The following is a 27,106-nucleotide window of genomic DNA, read 5'->3' as shown; positions in this document are numbered from 1 at the left end:
AACCATATTTTCAAATGAAATCTGAGCCAGAAGTTTCTATATAGAGCAGGAAAAAGCAGAACTAGTTTGGTTGAAATGGGCCTAGGACAAAGGTGGAAAACAGAGTCTAGAATCTTGCCAGAGTAGACCTTACTTATTAGGGGAATTGGGATTAGGACAGTGGGAATGGCTCTGCCCAGCTCAGACTGCTTAGAAGATAGGACAAACTTAGGTAGGGAGGTAATTCTTTCACTTAAGTGGGCAGGATTCACAGAGAATCACAAGGGACAGAGATAAGAATACCTTGGAGATCTATAGCATGCATTCCTATTTTACAAGTGAGAAAACTAAGGCACTGAAGGGAAAAGGGACTTGTCCAAGGTTTCAATGATGGGCCTGGGATCCTGAGTCCTCAAATCAGGACTTTATGTTCTGTAACCTGCTACCTCTGCTATAGGGTGCTGGCTCAGTGCTCCTTTGGCTAGATCAGAGACCTGAGTGCACTCTCAAGTTTGGCTGGAGAAAGCAAGTTGATAGAGAAACTGGGAGAGCAGTAGTATTATGCAACCTCCTGGAGGGGAGCAGGCCTGTCAGTAGTCCTTGGGGTGCCAGGCAGTGAGGTGAGGGACAGGGAATCATAGAATCTCCTGCAATGCAGACTACATTAGTTCTCCTGAGGGAGGGAGCCCTGGATGCAGCCCTGTGCTGTGCAAACATCCACCCTCAGGGTCCAGAAGAGGCCAGCACTGCATACCCATAACCAGCTCTGGGAATGGTTCTGGAAGCTCTGAACTCTCTGCCTGCCTGCCTTCATTAGAGAAGGGGGAACCATGCACCTCCATGCCCAGCTGGCTGCAGGAAGAATGTGCTAAGTGCCCACCCCCACCCCCTCAGAATGTGGTGCCTAAAGACAGCAGCTACTTTTAGCTGTACCTCCCACAGCCTCTTCTCTGCCCACTCTCTTCCTTCCTCCTCCCTCTGTGAACCCTGCTGGTTGGCAGGAGGTCTGGGCAGTAGTGGCTGCTTTGACATTGGGAAAGAGGCAGGCAGTGGGGAGCCAGGTGACCCTAGGAGAGGCTGTGGTAGACCTAGTATAGTGGGCGGGGGGCTCAGAACAAAGGCAAAACTATGAGACTGTTTTGTGGTTAGGGGCCCAAAGGGAGTGGAGGGATTTATTAATTTCCCTTAGACCTTGCAACCAGATGAACTGCTTGTCTTAAGAATCAAGGTTGAACTGCACAGGAGGACTCAGGAAGATTTATTGGACAAAATGCACATAGACACTTTCTGTACTTGGATTTAGAGAAAGGCAACTGGGACTAGTAATGCTTGCTTGATTCTTGATTGTCAAGAATCAATACTGTCTTACACTTTTCAGGGATTTTACAAATTATCTCACTTGATATTTTCTGTAGTCCTGTGAAGTAGTAAGGACAGGAAATATCATTTTACAGGTGAGAAAAATGAGACTCAAAGAGTCATTGTCATATAACATCTGATCTGGGCTCAAGCTCTGGAAGTTATAGTGCAATTTAAAGTCATTCCAGATGGCTGTATCTTCTAGAAAAGGGGTATTACAGCTATTCTGAATCTAATTCATTGTGGAAGCTGGAAAACTAGGCTTAGAAGGCTTAGAAAGAGAAAGGACTCACTCAAGGAAGCACAGTATGTTTGTAGTAGTACTGGAACTAGAACATTGCCTAGCAAGGATGTGAGTTCCTGGACTTGTGGCTTGCAAGCTGCTTTTGATTTTCACAGATGGTGAAGGAAACCTGTGTAGTGTGATGGGAAGCAAATGGTCACTGAACTAGTAATCTGTCATTTTTTTAGTTCTATGACCTTGGGCAAGGTACTTAGCCTCTCTGAATTCGTTTTCTTTTCTGTTAATTGGGGTGTAAATCCCTGAGAACTCTCTGAGGCAGAAATCTCAGTGCGACTGTTACAATGGAGGGAAGTGACACTCAGTAGGCCCTTTGTAAAGGTTTTGTTAATGAAAGACATACACATGACTTAAGAGGGGCTGCAAATATGAACTCAGTCACTGGGTGACCTTGAACAAATACCATTGTCTTTGTGCCTTATTTCTCAGTCACAGCATGAAGGACTGTTTTACTTCTCTCCATTAAAAGTATAAAAGTTCTGTGACTTGGCCCATGTCTTGGGTCCTTGGTGGAAAGCTGGATTTTTTTTCTATAGGAGGCTTTCTTTTACTTACCCTCAGTTCCATCTCCCCCACCCAGCCACATACATATTGCTATGAATAGCAGACTAGCTTTCTCCCTGTCTCCTGCAAAGCTAAAAGAGGAGCTTGGCAGAAAGCCAGAATTAATTGTGTTTTTATTTAGTGCCTTCTCAAGTCCATCAAGCCAGAACCATCGAGGCACCTGGCAATTAAAAATCAATTCTTGGCCCCCAGGTCCTTGGCTAGGATTTGTGATGAGCATTACTGGGTTTTCATGATACAATTAAGAGTTGTGTTAGAAACTGCAGGCTCCTAACAAATGACCTACTTAGAACAAATCAACACTCTTCACCTTTGTCTGTATCATTTTGTTTGGAAAATTCTCATTGCTTGGAGGGCAGAGCTAGAAGATAAGGACTATTGTATAGTTTTCTATACACACATTGGCCACATTGGCCACATTGGCCTTTTCTCCACAACCCTATGAGGTGAGCAAGGCCAGGATTATTCCCCATTTTAGGGCTAAGGAAATTGACTCATACATAGAATTGCTCTGATTGACTCAGATCAGTGCTGCTTCTTAAAAGCAGTGGTGTGCAAGGAAGAGCTTAGAATGTAGAGTTAACTGTTATCAATTCACCAACCAACCAACCAAGTGGCCTTTGGCAATGATATTGTTCTAAAGATGCCTTCTGCACTTTGTTTCTATCTAGGTCTTGTTATAAAAGTTAGTCAATAGCAGATAAAACCAGGCAGATGCCACTAGATAATTCTGGCTAGGTTGGTATTGAACTACTGATTGACATTTCAGATACATCTATTTTGACCTATGGTACGTCCACTCAAATATTATATCATCCAGGGATGCATGAAGGGTAGCCCTAGATTCTTTTGCCTTTCATGTTCAGTTTGGAGGTTTTCTTTTTGTGAGGTATATTTGGGATACACATGGGATACAAGTGTGGAGTACACTTTCACATTGACACACTTGGAACACACACATTCAGTTTATCATGAGGTACACTCACATTTGGACTTACTCTGTACGGGCAGGGTATACACACAAAGGCACATATGATGCATGCTTATGCAAATTTGTTTGTGTGGACACACGTGCATGCATATAAGGTATGACTGCACACCCAAATACACATAGGGCACACTGAAATGCATGTTCAGATATACTCCTACCCCCAGAAAATACACTCCTATCCCTAAAATACATAGTTTTAAGAACTTGCCTGCATGAATCACCCTCCCCCGATGAGATACATTTTAACACACCTATGGGGCACACTCACATGCCCCATACACCCCTATGGGGCACACTCTGATCCAGAACACATGCTACCCTTAGAACCAACTAGTTGTCCCAGCTTTCCAAGTGGGCACATCCCAGTGCTGGCCCTACCTGGTGGGCCTTTATCAGTTTGCTCTGGCCCTCCCTTCCTTTATCCCTGAAATCAGACTTCAGAGGGCAGTGAGCTCAAGGATAAAATGGATACTCAAAATGGCATGTGTTATAGCAGTCTCTTCAATGCAAACAAAATTTGCAACTGAGCCCTCAGATGTTGTGTTAATAGGCAGATGGAGAAGAATGGAGAAGATAAATTGGCACTAATCAGCGCAGAAAGCTTGAACCTGCTCCTCCATCCACCGATCACTTCCAAACAATTATGGAATGATATGATTGTGAAAGAATGTCCTAGACAACCTAAAGTAACTGAATACTACAGTTCATTTTTCTTGGGAACGAAGTAACAACTTGGACCCCAACAAGTATATCTAAATTGTAGGTGGGAGGATGTGAGGAGAAGTAGCAGGATGTGTAAGACCCAGCCTCTTCTGGGTCAGTGGTGGGTAGAGAGAACAGCCATTTTCTTCTCCTTTTTAAAAAACTTTTATTGGCATTTTATTCAGAATTTACTCCTGGGCTATAACTTTTTGTTTCTTCAGTTTCTCCTGGGATATCTTTTTCTTCTGTGCAACCTCCTCTTCTGGTTTAGGAACAATCTGCTCTTTTTCAGTAAGGATAATCTCGATGTGGCAGGGAGAGCTCATTTATGGGTTAGTCCAACTGTGAGCCCTGTAAGTTCTATGCTGCATCTTGGGGACTTTGTTCACCTGGGTGTGTTCAATGACCAGAGAATCTGCATCTAAACCCTTAAGTTCAGCATTACTCTCTGCAGTTTTCAGCATGTGAAGTAAAGATTCAGCACTCTTTTTGGGCCACTGGCCCTGTGTCCCATTGCACTATTTGGCCTGGACAAACTTACCTACTTCACCATTGTAGCAATGGAATGGCACACATTGCTTCTGCAAAGTGACATCGTTCACATACTTAGTGGCATTTCACATATGCATACTCTTGATGGCCTGGGCAGTTTCATGTGTGTTCTTGAAGTAACCATGAAGATTTGAACCTCTTGCTTTGCATGATTTTGTAGGATTTTCTGGGTCAAGTGAATAGGAACCATTTTTAGAGATCACCTCAGGCCACTTCAGTAGCCACATTCTTAATGACCACAACCCTGCCCCTAGGCACAACAGCTTGAGCCATCTGGCCCCACTAATGAGGACCTGCTATTTTTAGAATTTCTCAACCTGGAAATCAGGTCGGGATGTCCTAGGGAGGCCTTTCTGGCCTTTAGTAACCCAAGGCTGGAGCTGGAAGGAGAGAACCCTAGACTCAGTGTTGATTGAAGGTATTAAGCAGAGAGACAGGTAGCTAGAATGTGCCAGGTCTGCCCTGCAGCAGCAACCTTACCCTGAGTGGGATATTCTTGACTATGACAGGCCTATGCTTGTTTCTCAACTTTGCATTTGAGATCAAGAAACATGAATTCCAGGCACTGTTTTGAAACTTAGGGTGTACCTCAGTCGGGGTTCCCTCCTCTGTCTGGGTCTTCTTTGGTCTGTAGGCAAAATAGCCAGTATATCCCTCAGATGCTGGCAAGAACTCAGACTAAAAGTTCAGAAAATGCTTTGCAGACGTACTAATTCTTCACCCATGAATCTGTACTTCCATTCCTAAGCTACTTTCAATGCCCATCAACAACCAGGCCTGACTCCTATCACAGTAGCCATAGAAAGAAAAGGGGGTCAGGGAGAGGAAACCTCATGGTGTCAGGTTGATCAAAGTCATACTGGGGTCACCCTCAACCTTACAGATTTTTTTCAGTGCTAGGTCAATCCTTTCTCAGAAAACAGGTTTGCAACATTATACAGTTTTGCCTCCTCAGAACCCTAGGCAGCAAGGAAAAGTGGAGGACATCAGGAGCAAGGACTTCTTCCTAATCTAGGAAAAGCAAAGTCAGACCTATACCTGCCATCTGCCAGAGGAAGCAACCTGGAATGCTGACCCCAAGAGAGTGCCTTATTCCATTTTGTGCTCAGGACCATTTCACCTGCTTTGTTGAAGGGGATGGGTCAGGAACTAGACTACATAGGCTCAAGTTCAGATTTCTTCTTGCCATTATACATTGTGGCCAAAGGTCTTCCAAGCCTCAGTTTTTTGATCTGTAAAATGGGCTTAACTATAAATCTCAGGATTGTTGGGCACAAGAATTCATCATGGCAAAGGATGTGAAATGTGTCTCATAAAATGTTGAACATGTTTTGCTGCTGTTTGGATTCTTAAGAGTTCATCCAGGTCATTATTACAGGTAGTTTAGAGGTAATTCAGGAGCTTGTTTTCATTTTAGTTCTCACTCCTTCCCCCTATCCTTCCCTTAAGGCCAGTATTGTCTCCATTTTACAGATGTGGATACTGAAGCACAGTGGAGGGAGAGACCAGCCTGAGGCTATATAATTAGGCAGTGGTGGATCCATGCCTTCAGACTCTGTTTAGTGTTCTTTCTATATGTAGTTCCAAGCTACCAGCCAGAAATCCGGTGCTAAAGAAAGCTGCCCATGGCAGCTTAAGTTAACATAATTTAAAAACTTGATTTGTTTCTGACACAGAACAAGGAAGGGGGGCTATCTGGGGCCTGGCCTTCACCAGAAGTATCCTGCTTGCCCATGAGAGGCACATTCACTGATCTTTCATCCCTTCTACAGCAGTTTAAGTCCTACTGGTATCCTGCATGTTGGAAGCAGTGCAGCGTTGGAGAAGATGCTAAATTGTTGTGATAGGGAATTGTGCTGCCCATTTAAGCTACTTCAGAGAAGGGTCCCTGAAGGCACTTGATCAACCCCCACCTCATCATAGCTTCCTGGGTACAGAAGCTTTGTGTGGCTGACCTGCATAAGGGTTTAGGTAGAAATGTATCTAAGAATATAATGTTTGAGGGCCTTAGTCTGTGAAGTATTTTGCCAACTCTTGAAGGATAAGATAGTGGTTATTCAAGAACCAAAGCTGGAAGAGTCCCTTGAGACCATCTTTGCTGATTCTCACCTGGCCTTGATGTGGGCATTAAATTTCAGCTGGGCTGACTTTTTCTCACTTAATGTGTTCTTCCTTGTATATCATAGACTCTTAAACTGGACCAGATTTTCTAGGAGGCCTTCTACCTTGTATATTTTTGCCTTTCTGAACCTAAGAGAGATACATTGAAACTGAGTGGTAACAGGAAGGCAATGAAATAATCTGTGGAAGTCATGCCTTGGGTGCTAGGCATCAGGGAAGATGGCCTTTTGTGTCTTTCTTCAGCTGTCCTGCTGTGAATATGTTACTTTCCTATGGCCCCTGATTGGCTGTGGGAGCCTAAATGAAAGTGTTTTTCATTTGTGCTGCTAAAATCTGTAGGATGACTATGGTACTTCCCTGTCTGGGGGATTAGACAGTTTCTGGAGTGGGGAAACTGGAGGAAAAAAGGAGAGAGACACCTTCTGTTCTTCAAGTTTGAGAGCCCAAAGAGTGTATAGGGAAGAGTTAGCTGCTGAAGCCCTGCCAAGAAGCAGCCACACAGTTTCCCCAGATCCCTTGACCCTAGACACCTTATTTTAAAATTATTTTATTTTTTAATAGGAAATACATCCACATGGTCAAAATCTGAACGATATAAGAGGATGCACAGTGAAAAATCTCCCTCCTGCTGCTCCCTTCCAGCCATGTGGCTGCCTCTGCAGAGGTCACCAGTGGGTCCTTCCAGAGAAATGTTCTATGGATATATAAATATGTATGGATATATTCATTTTTTTAAGTTTATTTATTTTTGACAGAGACAGAGTGTGAGCATGAGCTGGGGAGGGGCAGAGAGAAAGAGAGAGAGACACAGAATCCGAAGCAGGCTCCAGGCTACAAGCTGTCAGTACAGAACCTGACGCGGGGCTCAAACTCACGAACTGTGAGATCATGACCTGGGCTGAAGTTGGACGCTTAACCGACTGAGCCACCCAGGTGCCCCTCATTTTTCTTTTTTTAATGGTTATATACCCACTGTTCTATGCCTTGCTATACTTTGGATGTTCTTTGAACCTGTGGGGCATGAGGATGTGCTATGGAGAGCAGAGGTTAAGATCACTGGTTCTAGAGTGAAACTATTTGGGTTTTGGTTCTAGCTGTGTGACCTTCAACAATCACTTCAACTCTTTGAACCTTGGTTTCTTCATTTTTAAAATGGGGATCAAATAAGTTAGTATATGTAAAAACTTAGATTTGCCTTTGACATATAGTATGCACTCAGTAAATGTTAGCCATTTTTTTTTATTATTAGAGGAAAAACATTGGACTGTGAGTCAGACGATCTGAGTTCTCTTCTGGCCTCTGCTCCTGGGATAACTGAGTGACTTCCTTTGTCCAAGCCTATTTTCTCATTTTTAAAATGTAAGGTCTTATTCCTACTTGGCTTATCTTCCAGAGTTTCTGGGATATCATGAATGTGAAAGCAACTTAGCTTCATTCAGTGAGCTCATGAATGTGAAAGCAACTTAGAAACTGTGATGTGCTAAGAACATGGAAGTGGTGCTACTTACTCTTTTCGTAGAACTACCTTGAATGGCTTGAACCCAGTGGCCTGAACTGGGTGGAGAAGGCAGTGCCCTTTCTTCTGGCAGTGGAACCTAAATGCCATCCTTGGACTGGAATTCTATTTTGGGTGTATGTAGCCCATGGCAAAAATTCAAAATAGTCAAGTTTTGTCTTTTGACATTTTTTATCAGACTACATACCTCTTCTGACTTCCTTGTTTCCATGTTTTCTTTGCCTCCCCTCTGTCCCCTTTAACTCCCCTCTGTCTCTTGTCAAAACCTGCTTTTAGAAGCAAGGCAGCAGCATCTTTCAAAAGTGACCCCAAATGTCCATTTGAGATAATCAAGTTCAACTAGCTCAGAGAGGAGCTAGATCTGCCCAAGTTCATACCACAAATCAGTAACTAAGCCAGGCCTGGAGTCTCTTCTTCCCGTCCCATTGTTGTTTTGTTTTTGTTTTTGTTTTTGTTTTTGCACTTTGCATTTTAGTGTGAATTTGAATTTGAGATTCTTTAGCAAAGACGTTTGGTGATGAGAGATATTCTGGTAATGTCTGCATTTAGCCTTCATAGTGAGGTGTTCTTAATTTCCAGGGTCAGACTTGTCTGGGGTCCTGAGGGATAGGAGAGGCAGTGCTGGTTGTAGTACTGAAGGGATGATATCTGTAGAGCAGAGGGAGGAAAGAGTACCAGAAAATATCTAAAACAGTTATCTCCAAAGTGAAGCTGAGGGAGAAAACACTGGAAGTTCTTTATATATTAAATTGCTAATCTCATTATCAATTAATTTCCATTTTTGTGTAAATGTTTATAAAACACATACTGCATTAGTACTACATTAGTATTTAGATACTGGGGTAGATATTAATTTTTTAACCAATTGATGTTTTTTAACCAAAAACAACTAACAACCATCTTTCTAAAATACTGTAGGCTTGGTTTCTAATTTTGGCTCTGCTGCTGACTAGCTTTAGATGTTAGGTAACCTCTTCACTGGAACCTCAGTTTTCTTATCTGTAAATTGTTAGGCTGAACTAGGTGTGCCAGTTCTTAAGAATCTCCAATCCAGATCTTCTCTGAGCATAAGAATCCACTGCCAGGCTCTTGAACCTGAGACAGAGTCAAGAAGATTATGTTCAAGTTCTAGCATCACACTGGATGCTTTGTCCCTCAGTCAGTTGCCCTGGGCCTTCCCTTCTCCACCCCCACCTCCTTCATCTAGCCCAGACAGGCAGAAGCTGTCTTATGTAAGCCTGGCTGACCTACTTGAAGTTCTGTTGTTACAAGCACAACCACTTTTCCATTGGGACAAAGACCCAATGCCATCCCTCCTAGGCCCCGAGGGTGGGTCTGGATGTGCTGATCTTGTGCCCTCTCAGACAGCCTAAGTTTAGATGATGCATTCCTCTGAAGGTAAGTCAACTCCATCTCAGCCAGTTTGTGTCCCCCAAGGCCTGATCCAGTGACTACTCACAGAACACCGCCGCCGTCTGCTCATCCACTATTTACCATGTCTACTGAGAGCACAGGATTGTGCTAGACTTTGTTAGGAGAAACATGGCCAACCCCTCAATAGGAACTACTGCTGATAGGGATCAGAGCTACTGCTTAATGCCTTGACCAATGTCTTTTCTCTCACTGTGAGCCAACAGGCATAGGGAAATCAATAAGCCACTAGAAACCATCTTCTACTTTCTGATGGTCTCTTTAAGTGCAGATTTCCTCTTTGTGTTGTAAGGACTCCCCTACATTCTCTTTGGAAAGGCTCAAAGCATTTGCAAGGCTTTGTCCTGGGTGGGCATGCTTAGCAGACTTAAAAGTGTTTAAATTGATTGAAATATATTTATTTTTTTCTTTCTGTTCTCCAGATATAGGAGCAAGTCAAAGTGCTCCTAACTAAATGTTGTTCCTGTTCTCACCACCTTAGAGCAGATGGCCACATTTAAAGATGACATTAGAACCATTAGTTCCAACCTATCTCCTTCTCTGCTCCTCCCCCCACCTACAGCCCTCCTTCCCCTACAATATTTTAACACGACATCTGTCAAATGGATAAAAAATGACTTTCCCTTCTCTCTGCCTTGCCCACCCACCCTCTGGCTGTGGTGCTGATGAGTATAGAACTATGCATGTGGGAGGCATGGAGGACAGATTCTTCATTCTCCCCCTCCCCTTTTGTAAACTTAGAGGAGCCCCACCTCCACTCTTTCTCAGGAAACTCCAAGACTGGAATTCAGGAAATTTTAAGGAAATTCAGGAAAAATTAAGGATCCCAGGGCTGGTCCCAGTAGAACCACATGAAGAAATTCAAGAACCCAGGTGCAGAGCCCTAGATAGGTCTAGGTGACCTCAGGGATTGGGGGCTCTTTAAGCCCCCTGTCTCTTCCCTAGGCTTGCCTTCACCATCTCTTAAGGTTTGAAGGCAATGAAGAGACTCAAATGGATGGCTGGAACTTAGTACCCATAGCAAGTCCAAGAAGATGGTCACAGTGCCCAGGGTAGGAATTTTGTAGATGGAGCCCAAGGTGACTCAAGAAACAGATAAGGGTCAGGGTAACCTCCAGTTTGGAATGGTATGCTTCTGACTCAACTCATAACGACAGCATTTCTGAGTCATTTTTTGTTTTACTAATAATTTTTCTTTTAGAATATTAGAGTCTAACTTGGATAGATTGAGCACAGCTCTTAGAAATTGCTTCTAGACTATAGCATAGAGAGATTTTCCATTAGGGCCACTGTGGGCCTCAGGGCTGAAGGTCAGGGCATGGGTGGGAGAAGACATGCAACAGAGCAGGTGAAAATAGCCTCTCAAGGCTGGGAAAACCGTCCTGGACAAACTACTGTAATCCCTCAGCCTGCCTGGAATCTAATACAAGAAGGGGAAGTCAGGGACAAAGTTTCAGAGACTCTGGTTTCTTCCAAATGATCCAGTGCAGTAAGAGGAAATTCTTGTATTTCAAACTCTGGCTCTAGTAAGTTTAAGATACTTGGTCTCAATATGATATTCAAGTTCACTCTGGCTGTTTTTTAAAAAATTCTAGGATGAGGGGTGCCTGGGTGGCTATGATGGTTGAATGTCTGATTCTTGATTTTGGCTCAGGTCATGATCCCAAGGTCATGGGATTGAGCCCTGTGTCAGGCTCTGCACTGAGTGTGGAGCCTGCTTAAGATTCTGTCTTGCTCTGCCTCTGCCCCTCTCCCCTGCTCACATGCTCACCCTCTTTCTAAAATAAAATAAAGTAGGGGCGCCTGGGTGGCGCAGTCGGTTAAGCGTCCGACTTCAGCCAGGTCACGATCTCGCGGTCCGTGAGTTCGAGCCCCGCGTCGGGCTCTGGGCTGATGGCTCGGAGCCTGGAGCCTGTTTCCGATTCTGTGTCTCCCTCTCTCTCTGCCCCTCCCCCGTTCATGCTCTGTCTCTCTCTGTCCCCAAAATAAATAAACGTTGAAAAAAAAATTAAAATAAAATAAAGTAACATCAAAAAAATAAAGTAAAAAAAAAAAACACTCTGGGGTGATTCTGAGCAGGAGGTCTATGAGAACTGGCCTAATGGGTTGGAGGCCAAAAGATCCCAGAACAACTTGACATTAACTCCTATTCCCAATGTTTTGGACATTCAAGCTGATGTTTATCAGATTGGGAGGTGCTCTGGGTGAGAGACTTCTCTAGCCAACAGGAACATGATTGGTTGGTGGTCCAGAAACATGTCTTCTCTGTGATCTGTGCAATCCTTGACCTATTTGGCTGCATTTTCTCTAAAGGACTTATTTCTTCTACAAGACCAAACTCTTAGCATCATGAACTTTCAGGCAGTATCTGGGTCTCACTTCATTTGCTCCTGGACCCATTAGGTTGAGCTAGTGGCTGAAGTTTCATATCAGAAGAGTCCATTGCTAAGGTTCAGACCAAGCAAGTAAATCCCCTTGCTTCATATATGTTTGATTGTTCACTGTTATAGCTAAGGTCACCTTGTAACTTCTTTGGAAGAAGTACAGAAAGGTGTTGTCCTTTGTTATTAGTCTATAATGAATGAAAAAAATCTCCTTCATAACTTCGGAAGCTTATCTGGGTTTTCCAAACTTTTAGGGCCTGGCAGATATGAGTTGGCTTGTGACCAAAGTACATATTGGCCTCTAGATCAGGTGATCTATCCTGCTCATGCTGAGCCTTAACCTCATCTGGGCTGATCTTTCAAAAACAAGTCAGTCCAGCTGAGTTTTGTGTTTGTCAGGTGTGGCTGAAACCAACCATAGACCTTTCATTTTATTAAAGTGAAAAATGGATGGCACAATGGGACATTGAAGGAAGCCAGTTCCCAATGACTCAGAAATTACATGAACAAACTAGGGAAAAAGTGGTCATGTCATGAAAAGATGATATTTACATACTCCCTTTCAGTACATTTAGAGCCATCATCACTTGAATTCATTAACTATTCTGCTCAGAAATGACATTATTTAGTTATGGGTGATAGCAACACCCAGATTAGAGCTGAAATAATGCAGATATGAACTATTAAGTCACAGGAGAAAGAAAAATCAATTATTGGATTTTTTTAAATACTTTTTTAAAACACTTATTCATTTTTGAGACAGAGAAAGAGCATGTGTGGGGGAAGGTGAGAGAGAGAAGGAGACACAGAATCTAAAGCAGATTCTAGGCTCTGAGCTGTCAGCACAAAGCCTGATGTGGGGCTTGAACCCATGAACCATGAGATCATGACCTGAGCTGGATTTGGACGCTTAACCAACTGAGCCACATAAGGGCCCCCAATTCTTGGGATTTAAAAAAATATTCATAATAGTGTTTTTCTTATCTGGCATATTTTCATCCCCTGATGACCATCAAGCACCTCTGTACATCTTCAGCAAAAACCTGCATCCCACCCCAGAAGCCATCCAGCCATTAATCCTATCAAAAACAGAATAGCCTATAGGCCACTTGGTACATATTATGTAAACAGTTTGCTTAGCTACATAGTATGTTCTGCAACCTGACAGAGATGCTAAATATGTTGTTGTGGTCTTCGTCAGAACTTGTCTGATTTGAGGGCTCAGGTTGTAGAAGCTAAGAACAGTATTGTTCATTATGTATTAGGCAGATTATTTATTTATTTATTTATTTATTTATTTATTTTGACAACAAAACAATAATTTATAATCATGTCTCAACAGAAATAATGAACACTGTCCAAACTACAAAACTGACCAAACATCTTCCTATCTTGGCTATTCTAAGTGACCACTACTTCTTTACCAATTTTAACTTTAGGCAAAATCCGGTCTTTCCTGATTTTATTTTATATTTTATTTTATTTTATTTTATTTTATTTTATTTTATTTTATTTTATTTTATTTTATTTTATATTTTATTTTATTTTATTTTATTTTATTTTATTTTATTTTATTTTATTTTATTTTATTTTATTTTATTTTCTGTTTGTTTTCTAATATATGAAATTTATTGTCAAATTGGTTTCCATACAACACCCAGTGCTCATCCCAAAAGCTGCCCTCCTCAATACCCACACCCACCCTCCCCTCCATCCCACCCCCCATCAACCCTCAGTTTGTTCTCAGTTTTTAAGAGTCTTTTATGCTTTGGCTTTCTCCAACTCTAACCTCTTTTTTTTTCTTCCCCTGCCCCATGGGTTCCTGTTAAGTTTCTCAGGATCCACATAAGAGTGAAAACATATGGTATCTGTCTTTCTCTGTATGGCTTATTTCACTTAGCATCACACTCTCCAGTTCCATCCACGTTGCTACAAAGGGCCATATTTCATTCTTTCTCATTGCCACGTAGTACTCCATTGCGTATAAAAAACACAATTTCTTTATCCATTCATCAGGTGATGGACATTTAGGCTCTTTCCATAATTTGACTACTGTTGAGAGTGCTGCTATAAACATTGGGGTACAAGTGCCCCTATGCATCAGTACTCCCGTATCCCTTGGGTAAATTCCTAGCAGTACTACTGCTGGGTCATAGGGTAGGTCTATTTTTAATTTTCTGAGGAACCGCCACACTGTTTTCCAGAGCAGATGCCCCACTTTGCATTCTCACCAACAGTGCAAGAGGGTTCCTGTTTCTCCACATCCTCTCCAGCATCTATAGTCTCCTGATTTGGTCATTTTGGCCACTCTGACTGGCGTGAGGTGATACCTGAGTGTGGTTTTGATTTGTATTTCCCTGATGAGGAGCGACGTGGAGCATCTTTTCATATGCTTGTTGGCCATCTGGATGTCTTCTTTAGAGAAGTGTCTATTCATGTTTTCTGCCCATTTCTTCACTGGATTATTTGTTTTTCGGGTGTGCAGTTTGGGGACACTAGCCCTTTGTCCAATATGTCATTTGCAAATATATTTTCCCATTCCATTGGTTGCCTTTTAATTTTGTTGATTGTTTCCTTTGCTGTGCAGAAGCTTTTTATCTTCATGAGGTCCCAATAGTTCATTCTTGCTTTTTTTTTCAATATATGAAATTTATTGTCAAATTGGTTTCCATACAACACCCAGTGCTCATCCCAAAAGCTGCCCTCCTCAATACCCATCACCCACCCTCCCCTCCCTCCCACCCCCCATCAACCCTCAGTTTGTTCTCAGTTTTTAACAGTCTCTTATGCTTTGGCTTTCTACAACTCTAACCTCTTTTTTTTTTTCCTTCCCCTCCTCCATCGGTTTCTGTTAAGTTTCTCAGGATCCACATAAGAGTGAAAACATATGGTATCTGTCTTTCTCTGTATGGCTTATTTCACTTAGGATCACACTCTCCAGTTCCATCCATGTTGCTACAAAGGGCCATATTTCGTTCTTTCTCATTGCCATGTAGTACTCCATTGTGTATATAAACCACAATTTCTTTATCCATTCATCAGTTGATGGACATTTAGGCTCTTTCCATAATTTGGCTATTGTTGACAGTGCTGCTATAAACATTGGGGTACAAGTGCCCCTATGCATCAGTACTCCTGTATCCCTTGGGTAAATTCCTAGCAGTGCTATTGCTGGGTCATAGGGTAGGTCTATTTTTAATTTTCTGAGGAACCTCCACACTGCTTTCCAGAGTGGCTGCACCAATTTGCATTCCCACCAACAGTGCAAGAGGATTCCCGTTTCTCCACGTCCTCTCCAGCATCTATAGTCTCTGATTTGTTCATTTTGGCCACTCTGACTGACGTGAGGTAATATCTGAGTGTGGTTTTGATTTGTATTTCCCTGATGAGGAGCGACGTTGAGCATCTTTTCATGTGCCTGTTGGCCATCCGGATGTCTTCTTTAGAGAAGTGTCTATTCATGTTTTGTGCCCATTTCTTCACTGGGTTATTTGTTTTTCATGTGTGGAGTTTGGTGAGCTCTTTATAGATTTTGGATACTAGCCCTTTGTCCGATATGTCATTTGCAAATATGTTTTCCCATTCCGTTGGTTGCCTTTTAGTTTTGTTGGTTGTTTCCTTTGCTGTGCAGAAGCTTTTTATCTTCATAAGGTCCCAGTAATTCATTTTTGCTTTTAATTCCCTTGCCTTTGGGGATGTGTCAAGTAAGAAATTGCTATGGCTGAGGTCAGAGAGGTCTTTTCCTGTTTTCCCCTCTAGGATTTTGATGATTTCCTGTCTCACATTCAGGTCCTTTATCCATTTTGAGTTTATTTTTGTGAATGGTGTGAGAAAGTGGTCTTGTTTCAACCTTCTGCATGTTGCTGTCCAGTTCTCCCAGCACCATTTGTTGAAGAGACTGTCTTTTTTCCATTGGATATTCTTTCTTGGTTTGTCAAAGATTAGTTGGCCATACTTTTGTGGGTCTAGTTCTGGGGTTTCTATTCTATTCCATTGGTCAATGTGCCTGTTTTTGTGCCAATACCATGCTGTCTTGATGAGTACAGCTTTGTAGTAGGGGCTAAAGTCTGGGATTGTGATGCCTCCTGCTTTGGTCTTCTTCTTCAAAATTCCTTTGGCTATTCGGGACCTTTTGTGGTTCCATATGAATTTTAGGATTGCTTGTTCTAGCTTTGAGAAGAATGCTGGTGCAATTTTGATTGGGATTGCATTGAATGTGTAGATAGCTTTGGGTAGTATTGACATTTTAATAATATTTATTCTTCCAATCCATGAGCATGGAATATTTTTCCATTTCTTTATATCTTCTTCAATTTCCTTCATAAGCTTTCTATACTTTTCAACATACAGATCTTGTACATCTTTGGTTAGATTTATTACTAGGTATTTTATGCTTCTTGGTGCAATTGTGAGTGGGATCAGTTTCTTTATTTGTGTTTCTGTTGCTTCATTATTAGTGTATAAGAATGCAACTGATTTCTGTACATTGATTTTCTATCCTGCAACTTTGCTGAATTCATGTATAGTTCTAGCAGACTTTTCGTGGCGTCTATCGGATTTTCCATGTATAATATCATGTCATCTGCAAAAAGTGAAAGCTTAACTTCATCTTTGCCAATTTTGATGCCTTTGATTTCCTTTTGTTGTCTGATTGCTGATGCTAGCACTTCCAACACTATGTTAAATACCAGTGGTGAGAGTGGATATCCCTGTCGTGTTCCTGATCTCAGGGAAAAAGCTCTCAGTTTTTCCCCATTGAGGATAATGTTAGCTGTGGGCTTTTCATAAATGGCTTTTATGATGTTTAAGTATGTTCCTTCAATCCTGACTTCCTTGAGGGTTTTTATTAAGAAAGGATGCTGAATTTTGTCAAAGGCCTTTTCTGCATCGATTGACAGGATCATATGGTTCTTATCTTTTCTTTTATTAATGTGATGTATCACATTGATTGATTTGCGAATGTTGAACCAGCCCTGCAGTCCAGGAATGAATCCCACTTGGTCATGGTGAATAATTCTTTTTATATGCTGTTGAATTTGATTTGCTAGTATCTTATTGAGAATTTTTGCATCCCTATTCATCAGGGATATTGGCCTGTAGTTCTCTTTTTTTACTGGGTCTCTGTCTGGTTTAGGAATCAAAGTAACACTGGCTTCATAGAATGGGTCTGGAAGTTTTCCTTCCCTTTCTATTTCTTGGAATTCTTGAGAAGGATAGGTATTATCTCTGCTTTAAACGTCTGGTAGAACTCCCCTGGGAAGCCATCTGGTCCTGGACTCTTATTTGTTGGGAGATTTTTGATAACTGATTCAATTTCTTCGCTGGTTATGGGTCTGTTCAAGCTTTCTATTTCCTCCTGTTTGAGTTTTGAAAGTGTGTGGGTGTTTAGGAATTTGTCCATTTGTTCCAGGTTGTCCAGTTTGTTGGCATATAGTTTTTCATAGTATTCCCTGATAATTGCTTGTATTTCTGAGGGAATGGTTGTAATAATTCCATTTTCATTCACGATTTTGTCTATTTGGGTCACTTCCCTTTTCTTTTTGAGAAGCCTGGCTAGAGGTGTAGCAATTTTCTTTATTTTTTCAGAAAAACACCTCTTGGTTTCATTGATCTGTTGTACACTTTTTTAGATTCTATATTGTTTATTTCTGCTCTTATCTTTATTATTTCTCTTCTTCTGCTGGGATTAGGCTGTCTTTGCTGTTCTGCTTCTATTTCCTTTAGGTGTGCTGTTAGATTTTGTATTTGGGATTTTTCTTGTTTCTTGAGATAAGCTTGGATTATACTGTATTTTCCTCTCAGGACTGCCTTCGCTGCATCCCAAAGCGTTTGGATTGTTGTCTGTTCATTTTCGTTTGTTTCCATATATTTTTTAATTTCTTCTCTAATTGCCTGTTTGACCCATTCATTCTTTAGTAGGGTGTTCTTTAACCTCCATGCTTTTGGAGGTTTTCCAGACTTTTTCCTATGGTTGATTTCAAGCTTCATAGCATTGTGGTCTGAAAGTATGCATGGTATGATCTCAATTCTTGTATACTTATGAAGGGCTGTTTTGTGACCCAGTATGTGATCTATCTTGGAGAATGTTCCATGTGCACTCGAGAAGAAAGTATATTCTATTATTTTGGGATGGAGAGTTCTAAATATATCTGTCAAGTCCTTCTGATCCAATGTATCATTCAGGGCCCTTGTTTCTTTATTGACTGTGTGTCTAGATGATGTATCCATTTCTTTACGTGGGGTGTTAAAGTCTCCTGCAATTACCACATTCTTATGAATAAGGTTGCTTATGTTTGTGAGTAATTGTTTTATACATTTGGGGGCTTCTGTATTCAGTGCATAGACATTTATAATTGTTAGCTCTTCCTGATGGATAGACCCTGTAATTATTATATAATGCCCTTCTTCATCTCTTGTTACAGCCTTTAATTTAAAGTCTAGTTTGTCTGATATAAGTATGGCTACTCCAGCTTTCTTTTGACTTCCAGTAGCATGATAAATAGTTCTTCATCCCCTCACTTTCAATCTGAAGGTGTCCTCAGGTCTAAAATGAGTCTCTTGTAGACAGCAGATAGATGGGTCTTGTTTTTTTTTTATCCATTCTGATACCCTATGTCTTTTGGTTTGTGCATTTAGTCCATTTTCATTCAGTGTTCTTATAGAAAGATATGAGTTTAGAGTCATTGTTATGTCTGTATGTTTCATGCTTGTAGCAATGTCTCTGGTACTTTGTCTCACAGGATCCCCCTTAGGATCTCTTCTAGGACTGGTTTAGTGGTGATGAATTTCTTCAGTTTTTGTTTGTTTGGGAAGACCTTTATCTCTCCTTCTATTCTATATGACAGATTTGCTGGATAAAGGATTCTCTGCTGCATATTTTTTCTGTTCATCACATTGAAGATTTCCTGCCATTCCTTTCTGGTCTGCCAAGTTTCAGTAGATAGATATGTCATGAGTCTTATCTGTCTCCCTGTATATGTTAGAGCACGTTTATCCCTAGCTGCTTTCAGAATTTTCTCTTTATCCTTGTATTTTGCCAGTTTCACTATGCTATGTTGTGCAGAAGATCGATTCAAGTTATGTCTGAAGGGAATTCTCTGTGCCTCTTGGATTTCAATGCCTTTTTCCTTCCCCAGATCAGGGAAGGTCTCAGCTGTTATTTCTTCAAGTACACCTTCAGCACCTTTCCCTGTTTCTTCCTCCTCTGGAATACCAATTATGCATAGATTATTTCTCTTTAGTGCATCACTTAGTTCTAATTTTCCCCTCATACTCCTGGATTTTTTTTATCTGTCTTTTTCTCAGCTTCCTCTTTTTCCATAATTTTATCTTCCAATTCACCTATTCTCTCCTCTGCCTCTTCAATCCGAGCTGTGGTTGTCTCCATTTTATTTTGCAGCTCATTGATCACATTTTTAGCTCCTCCTGGCTGTTCCTTAGTCCCTTGATCTCTGTAGCAATAGAGTCTCTGCTGCCCTGTATACTGTTTTCCAGCCCAGTGATTAATTTTATGACTATTATTCTAAATTCACTTTCTGTTATATTGTTTAAATCCTTTTTGATCAATTCATTAGCTGTCATTATTTCCTGGAGATTCTTTTGAGGGGAATTCTTCTGTTTCGTCATTTTGGATAGTCCCTGGAGTGGTGGGGGAACTGCGGGGCACTTCCCCTGTGCTGTCTTGAATAACTTGCATTGGTGGGCGGGACTGCACTCAGACCTGATGTCTGCCCCCAGCCCACCTCTGGGGCCACAGTCAGACTGGTATGTACCTTCTCTTCCTGTCTCCTAGGGGCGGGATTCATTGTGGGTCGGCGAGGCCAGTCTGGGCTACTTGCACACTGCCAGGCTTGTGGTGCTGGGGATCTGGCATATTAGCTGGGGTGGATCGGCAAGGTGCACAGGGGCAGGCTCAGCTTGCTTTTCCTTCGGTGATCCACTTCGGGAGGGGCCCTGCGGCACCAGGAATGAGTCAGACCCACTGGAGGGATGGATCTGCAGAATCATAGCCTTGGGTGTTCACACAGTTCAAGCATGTTCCCTGACAGGAACTGGTTCCCTTGGGATTTTGGCTGGGGGATGGGCGAGGATGATGGCGCTGGTGAGCGCCTTTGTTCCCCACCAAGCTGAGCTCTGTTGTCTGAGGCTCAACAACTCTCCCTCCCGTTGTCCTCCAGCCCTCTTGCTCTCCCCGCAGAGCTGTTAGCTTATATCCTTCTAGATGTTAATTCCCACTTGCTGTCAGAACACACTCCTTCTGGCCCCTCCGCTTTTGCAAGCCAGACTCGGGGGCTCTGCTTTGCTGGTGGGCTGCCCCTCCACCCCGGCTCCCTCCTGCCAGTCCGTGTAGAGCGCACCGCCTCTCCGCCCTTCCTACCCTCTTCTGTGGGCCTCTCGTCTACACTTGGCTCTGGAGAATCTGTTCTGCTAGTCTTCTGGTGGTTTTCTGGGTTATTTAGGCAGGTGTAGGTGGAATCTAAGTGATCAGCAGGACGCGGTGAGCCCAGCGTCTTCCCACGCTGCCATCTTCCTCCAACCTAAGCAGATTTTTTAGATCTACTGTTCACACGTGTGTACTCTGGTGGTTTGGAGACTAGCACAACTTGAATAAATCCATATTGCCTTATTTCCTTCTCATCCTACTTAGAAATTAGTGAAAGGGGCAAGAGGAGAAAGGATATAAATTGGAGTCATCGGGTGAGGAATTGAGGAACAGGCAGGCCAACATCACACAGCTAGGAAGAGGCAGCCTAGCTCCAGTGTTCGTATACTTAACTGTGGCTAAGGCTTTTGATGGATCAGAAGCATGGAGTTAGGACTGCATCTGCCTGCAAGGGGATAAATTTGGCTAGAGTGGAAGGTCCCTCCCAGGATCAAGATAAGGGTTGGATCTATAGGTGAGGGCTTGATTAAGGAGAGCTTTGAAAGATTGACTGTAGGGAGTTATTAAGTCTTTGTGAGCATGGATAGTGGCACCATCAAACAAGTTTTAAGAAATGCATTATTAATGAGTAGGTTAAGCAGAGAGAGAGAGACCTGTGGGCAGCAGGAAGGCCAATTGAGAGGCAACTTGAGGTGATAAGGGCCATACCTAGGATGGGCCATTGGAAATGAAGATAAAGGGTCATATCTGAGAGACAGACACGTTGAAAAAAACAACAGCACGCCAAGAAGAGGAATTAGAAATGGGAAAAATTAGGAAGGGTGGGAATGGGGGCATATGATAAGTTTCACATATGGTTTATTGGCAGTGTAGCAGGCCATCCAGTGAAATCTAGAGTAGGAAGTTGGAAATATGGGACTGGAGGTGCGAGAGCTGATGTCATGAGAAAGATGATTTCTCTGACTTTTGAATGTGGTAGTCAAGGGTCCAAAGTGGAAAGCTCATTCCTCAGTTTTCCCAGCCAGTTCGACTAGCTTAGGTCAACAGCAGTGCCTGAATGAGTTATATTCAGCTCCAGTTTCTCATTCTCCTGAGTAGTAAAAGCATCCTATCAAGCACAAAGGATAGTGAGAAGGAATACATTGTAATAATGAAATTTCTGTCCTTTGAGATGCTGAAATGTTAGCCTCAATAGAAAGCCAGAGCTGGAAGTGACTTAAGAGATTGTCTGTCTGGTTCAAGTCTGTAACTTTACTGATAAAGAGACTGAGACAGGTAAAGTAATTAGGTTCATTCAAGAAGTTACTGGCAGAGCTTCATTCAATGGCCAGTCTTTGCTTTATGCAATGATGCCTCCTAGCTGTTTTGAAACAGCCTGGGTCATGCATTTCCAGAAGTGGGGAAGACTGGTGTCCTTAAACACTTTGGGCAAGATAGACAGAATCTGTTTACAAGGCTGTATTAAAGAAAGACTATTTAGGAGAGAGAGTAAAATCCCAGCCTATTTTATATGTACTTAAAAAGAATGAAGGAGAGGATTTTGCTCTTGTCAATGCCTAGTTGTTGAAGGAGGGGACCTTCTGAAAGGTTGGGGGCAGACACCAACCGAGAAAAACTTATAGAGACAAAGATGCCTCATGTCCCTTCTTATTGTCCCGTGAAGCTTCTCAGAAGGCAGGCCCAGGTCAGCTACCTTCATGGCAATTGACACATTTGCTATTCTGCACAACACATTTTTATTTTTTAACATTTCCCCCTTCTGCTTCTTGCTATTAAAACTCTAATATTTCTGACAGTCACCCTGGATAATTATATAACTATTTAGGGGTGGTGCTGTTCAGCTAGAGGGAAAGAGCAAGAAAATGAAGACAAGTGTTATGGCTCTGGATAACTAGGATCCCAGGGATTTTTTTATGTTGGCAAGACCTGGCATTGGGAATACTCCTTACATGGCCCAAAATATCCTTTCTCAGACATACCAACCACTGAAGGAGATCTTGTGGACAGGCAGGGAGCCCAATGTACAGGATGACATGGGGATCCCTGAGGAGAATGAAACAACTGGAGAGGCAAGGGTGAAGCCTATACTATGATGGTCCTTCAGGGTGGTGGTTCACCAAGTGTGTCTGTGAACCAGCAGCATTGGCATCACATGGGAACTTTTTTGAAATGCAAATTCTCAAGTCTTACTTAAGACCAACTGAATCAGAGAGTCAGACAAAAGCTTCTGCACAGCAAAGGAAACAACCAACAAAACTAAAAGGCAACCAACGGAATGGGAAAAGATATTTGCAAATGACATATCGGACAAAGGGCTAGTATCTAAAATCTATAAAGAGCTCACCAAACTCCACACCCAAAAAACAAATAACCCAGTGAAGAAATGGGCAGAAAACATGAATAGACACTTCTCTAAAGAAGACATCCAGATGGCCAATAGTAGTCTGTGTTTTAATAAACCCTCCAGAGGGTTGAGAATGACTACTCCAGGTCATTCACAGGGTGGGCTGGTATTCCTGGAAGGAGAAACCAGCTGGGAGCCTTCTATCTGCCTTCTTGTGGGGGAATGGCAAAAGCAAAGTTGTAGAGTAAGGCCAGCTAATAATTCAAATCTGCTCTACCAATTAATAACTGGGTGACTGTGGGCTACTTGCTTAGTGTCACAGATTATCTTCAGTAAAAATGGGGATGTTAATGTTTACCTTGGTGAGTTATAAAGATTAAGATCACAAAGTCCCTTGCCCAATGCCTCACATGTGTTTTCAACAAATATAGATTTTTCTTACTCCCTATTTTTTAAATATTTTTCAATGTTTATTTATTTTTTGGACAGAGAAAAAGCATGAGCAAGGGAGGGGCAGAGAGAGAAGGAGACAGAATCTGAAACAAGCTCCAGGCTCTGAGCTGTCAGCACAGAGCCTGATGCGGGGCTCAAACTCACGAACTGTGAGATCATGACCTGAGCCGAAGTTGGACACTTAACCAACTGAGCCACCCAGGCACCCCATTCTTACTCCCTATTTTACTTTCTTCCTCACTTTTTTCCCTGCCTTATTTCCTTCCCTCTGAAAGGGCCCACTGGCCACTCCAAGTTAACTGTAGACACATGCTTCAATTTTGACCAGAGACCAGGCTTAGAAGTCAAACTCTTAGAGGTCAATTCCTGTAGGGTGTTGTGGTCATATTTCTAGGTTAAAGGTCAGAAAAAATGGGTATGATAACAAATGTATCTACTTATAGTATCAATGGAAAAGAATATTTGATAATTAGGATTATCCTGGGAAATCTAGACAAAAATAAATAGGATCTCATTCCTTTTTTAAGAATGATATTATGACTCTTCCTCCTCCCCATCTTCTCATTCATGCCCAAAAGTGTCTTTGGTGTTGGGGTACAGAGTACTGTGTGTCCCACTCACTGGCAAGTCTGAGCAAGAGCCAACCTATATTTGTTTCTCTACCTGAAATATTCTGGGGATTAGGAATTATTTTGTTAGAAGTCACATCAGCACTGTCCTAAGGCCAAGAGCTATTTGGGTACCTTGTTGGAGTAACCCAGTAAGTACCATCTCCTGACTTTATGTTGGACTTGCAAGATAAATGGGTGGGGACAATTAGGAAATTAAGGTTTTTGGAGGGGGACGGGGTATAAACCAGTTTAAGATGTAAAAAATTTAACAGCTGATATAGCTACTCCCAAATGGTCATTTCTTGGCTTTCTTCATTTTATAGCTCTGTACCATTTGATAATTTTATCAGCTCCTGCTACTTAAAACTCTTGGCCTTGGCTTTTGCAAGATTACACTCCTTGGTATCCTCATTAGGTACTGAAAGCTTCATTTGTTTCTCTGGCTCTTCTTCTCTTCCTCACCTCCCATTGTTGCTGTTTCCTGAGGTTTCTGATCTTCTTTCTTAGCACTTTCTTCCAGGGAAAACTTCATTGATTTCCACAATTTCAGAGCCATTGACTCCAAAACCTATATAACTATCTCTCCTGATACCTCTTGAACTTGAAATCTACCTGCATATCTTGCTGGCCCCCCATATTCAACACATTGGAGAGAAAATTTGTCATCTCTTTTTCCCCCTCCCAAACCAGCATTTCCTCATGTAACTCTCATGACACTTTGACTTGAAACATCACCCCACCCCCAAATCTACTTTGATTTCTTCCTTTTCCTCAAACTAGATTTAAGAGCCTTCAAACAGGACTCCATCCTACCTTTCCAGCTGTCCTTCCCCAACTCCCCCAACCCCCTCTTCCCAGCCCTCTCCAAATTCCACTACCTGTTTGCCATCAAATTCCCCATAGTTTTCACCTCTGAGACTTTATGTAGTCTCATTCCTAATTCCTCTGCCTCAAATGCCTTTCCTGATCCCTCTTCAATATGTTACAATCCTACCCATTCTTTAAGGCCTATTTTCAGTGTCCCACAAAATTACTTTAGAGCCTAACAGCCACATATGTTCCTCCCTTCTTCTGAAGTCTTGTACTAGGCCAACATGTACCAAGTGCTATATAGTAGGCACTGTACATACAGTACTCAGTTTGCCCTCTCTACTACCCTGCCTGTGAGGCAGATATTATTATCCCCATTTTATATATAAAGAAATTGATTACAAAAGTTGTATATCTTGAAACTGTTCTCCTTGGCTTTTGTGATATTGTGCTCCTTGGTATCCTAATTACATGCTGAAAGTTCCATTTTGGTTTGTTTCTCTGACTCTTCTATTCCTCATCTCCCATAGTTAAAAACTATGGGGAATTTGATGGCAAACAGGTAGTAGAATTTGGAAAGGGTTGTTAAGAGGGGGTGGGAGAGTTGGAGAAGGACAGCTAGAAAGGTAGGATGGAGTACTGTTTGAAGGATCTTAAATCTAGTTTGAAGAAAAGGAAGAAGTCAAAGTTGATTTGGGGGTGGGGGTGGTGTTTCAAGTTTAGAAAGTCACTGACACTTTCTGAAGTAGGAAAGCCCAGATTTGAAGCTAGGTTTGCTTGCCCTTAACCATTTTGCATACTGCTTGAAGGGCATTCAGTGTTGGTGCCTGAAGGGCCTTTGATCTTCATGTAAGGACTAGGCCTGAATCACAATAAGAAGATAATGGTGGAGGCTCACTGAATGAGTGTTGTATGGAAAATGGGTGAGCAAAGTGCATATTTATAAAAAAAAATGTAGCAATTTAAGTCAATCCTGTACACAAAAGGAGGATTTGAAACCAATTTCCAGCCCAAATTTAGTTCACTTTTAAAACAACTCAGAGGATAGGGGAGTAGCGTCCCCTTATACCTGCTTATATTTGTGACTGGAAACCACAGGAGCCCCATACAGCTACCAACCCCTTCTGGATTAGTCTTCCTCTCATGTCTGCACACATATCCATCAACTCTTGGTTCAGTATGTTGTAATTCATGAAGCAGGTGGGGATATAGAATTATACATTTTTAACAGTATAACCAACCCATCCAATGGCACGATAGCTTATAAGAGCAGACACTGGAGCCAAATTGTAGCTGCATTTGAATTATGTCTTCAATACTTATCAGCTGTATAAATTTAGGAAAGTCATTTAACCTCTCTGAACTTCAGTTTCCTCACCTGTAAGATAGGAATAATAATAGTATTTCCTCATAGGGATGCTGTGAAGCTTCAATGAGTTAATGTGTGTAAAGTACTTAGAATAGTGCCTAACATATAGCAAGTACTCTATATTATCTAATATTATCATCATCATCGTCATCATCACTATCATTATCATCACACCTTTAGCAAGTAGTAGAGCAAGGTCTTAAATCCAGGTGTTCTTTTCTGCCTTCTCTATCTATGGTGTTACTTTGGGAAACAAATGGTCTAGGAGGCTGGCCATCTGCTGACTGTATGCAAATTACTCCTGTTGTATTATACCTGATCTATAAAATTAGGGCTCAACATTGATGATCTTTGAAATGGTTTCCAGTTCTGACTGCCTTTGATTCCAAGTAGGCCCTGACAACAGACTTACAGTTTGTTTATGGACCCTGGATCCTATATTGACCTTGTCCAGAGTATAGCTGGGATCTCTGATCTGAGGGCCTAGGCAGGTCAGCTGGACTAATTGGGGACAAGAGTGAGCCAACTGCTTCTGGGAAGAGCCAAGCATAAGGTTGGAAAGATGACTGTAGAAAGAATACAGGCAGTGGAATTAGCCAGACCTGGGCCTAGGGTACCTAAGACAGCATCATAGATAGTGTCCTGAGCAAAGGATTGGTAATTGATGCCAAGATACTCTTGACCTTTGGTAAAAAGCCAAGGATATAGCCTTAAGCTACAAGTCTTCATGCTGTGATTTGGGGCTGTATGTGCTTATTGAACCCTAGCAACACCCAGTTGGAAACCATCTTTGGCAGGAGAGGGGAAATTTCTTTATGAAGATTTATTCTATTGAGGCAAGTGACCAGCAATTCTTCTCCACTGAGGTCAGAACAAGAAGAAATTGACTTTCAGTGCAATTGGAAGAAAACAGGTTCAACATAAAAATAAATCTTCTCATAGGAAGGGGAACTAGTCACTTAAAGGTAGCTGTCCATATCTCCTTCTTTTGGATTCTTTAAGAATATGAGTTATATGGTTTGAGATATTATGGGTGGAATTTTATGAGTTCAGTATAGCTAATGAGTAGACATTGGTAGTACGGTATGATGGGCATTAGAGCATATGCAGTCAGAAGGCCAGGCTCCATTATTATCAACTTGTATGATTGACCAAAGCACAGGTTATGTATCAAAACCTCAGTTTCCTTATCTTTAAAATATGGGTAATAGTGACACCTTGCTCATTCAGTGAGGA

At 41.9% G+C, this 27,106-nt stretch overlaps 1 protein-coding gene and 1 pseudogene across 4 annotated transcripts in view; one reads left to right on the top strand and one right to left on the bottom strand.

Moving 5' to 3' along the window:
• The window catches only part of ARHGEF9 (Cdc42 guanine nucleotide exchange factor 9), a 199,690-nt gene that overhangs the window by 36,556 nt on the left and 136,028 nt on the right, over positions 1 to 27,106 (top strand). The window lies entirely within an intron of this gene.
• Positions 4,059 to 4,540, bottom strand: LOC115507540 (annotated as a pseudogene).

Source organism: Lynx canadensis, chromosome X (assembly GCF_007474595.2).
Source record: "Lynx canadensis isolate LIC74 chromosome X, mLynCan4.pri.v2, whole genome shotgun sequence".
Lineage (NCBI taxonomy): Eukaryota > Metazoa > Chordata > Mammalia > Carnivora > Felidae > Lynx > Lynx canadensis.
Note: the sequence above shows the minus strand (reverse complement) of the source record. Positions and strands in the feature narration are given on the sequence as shown.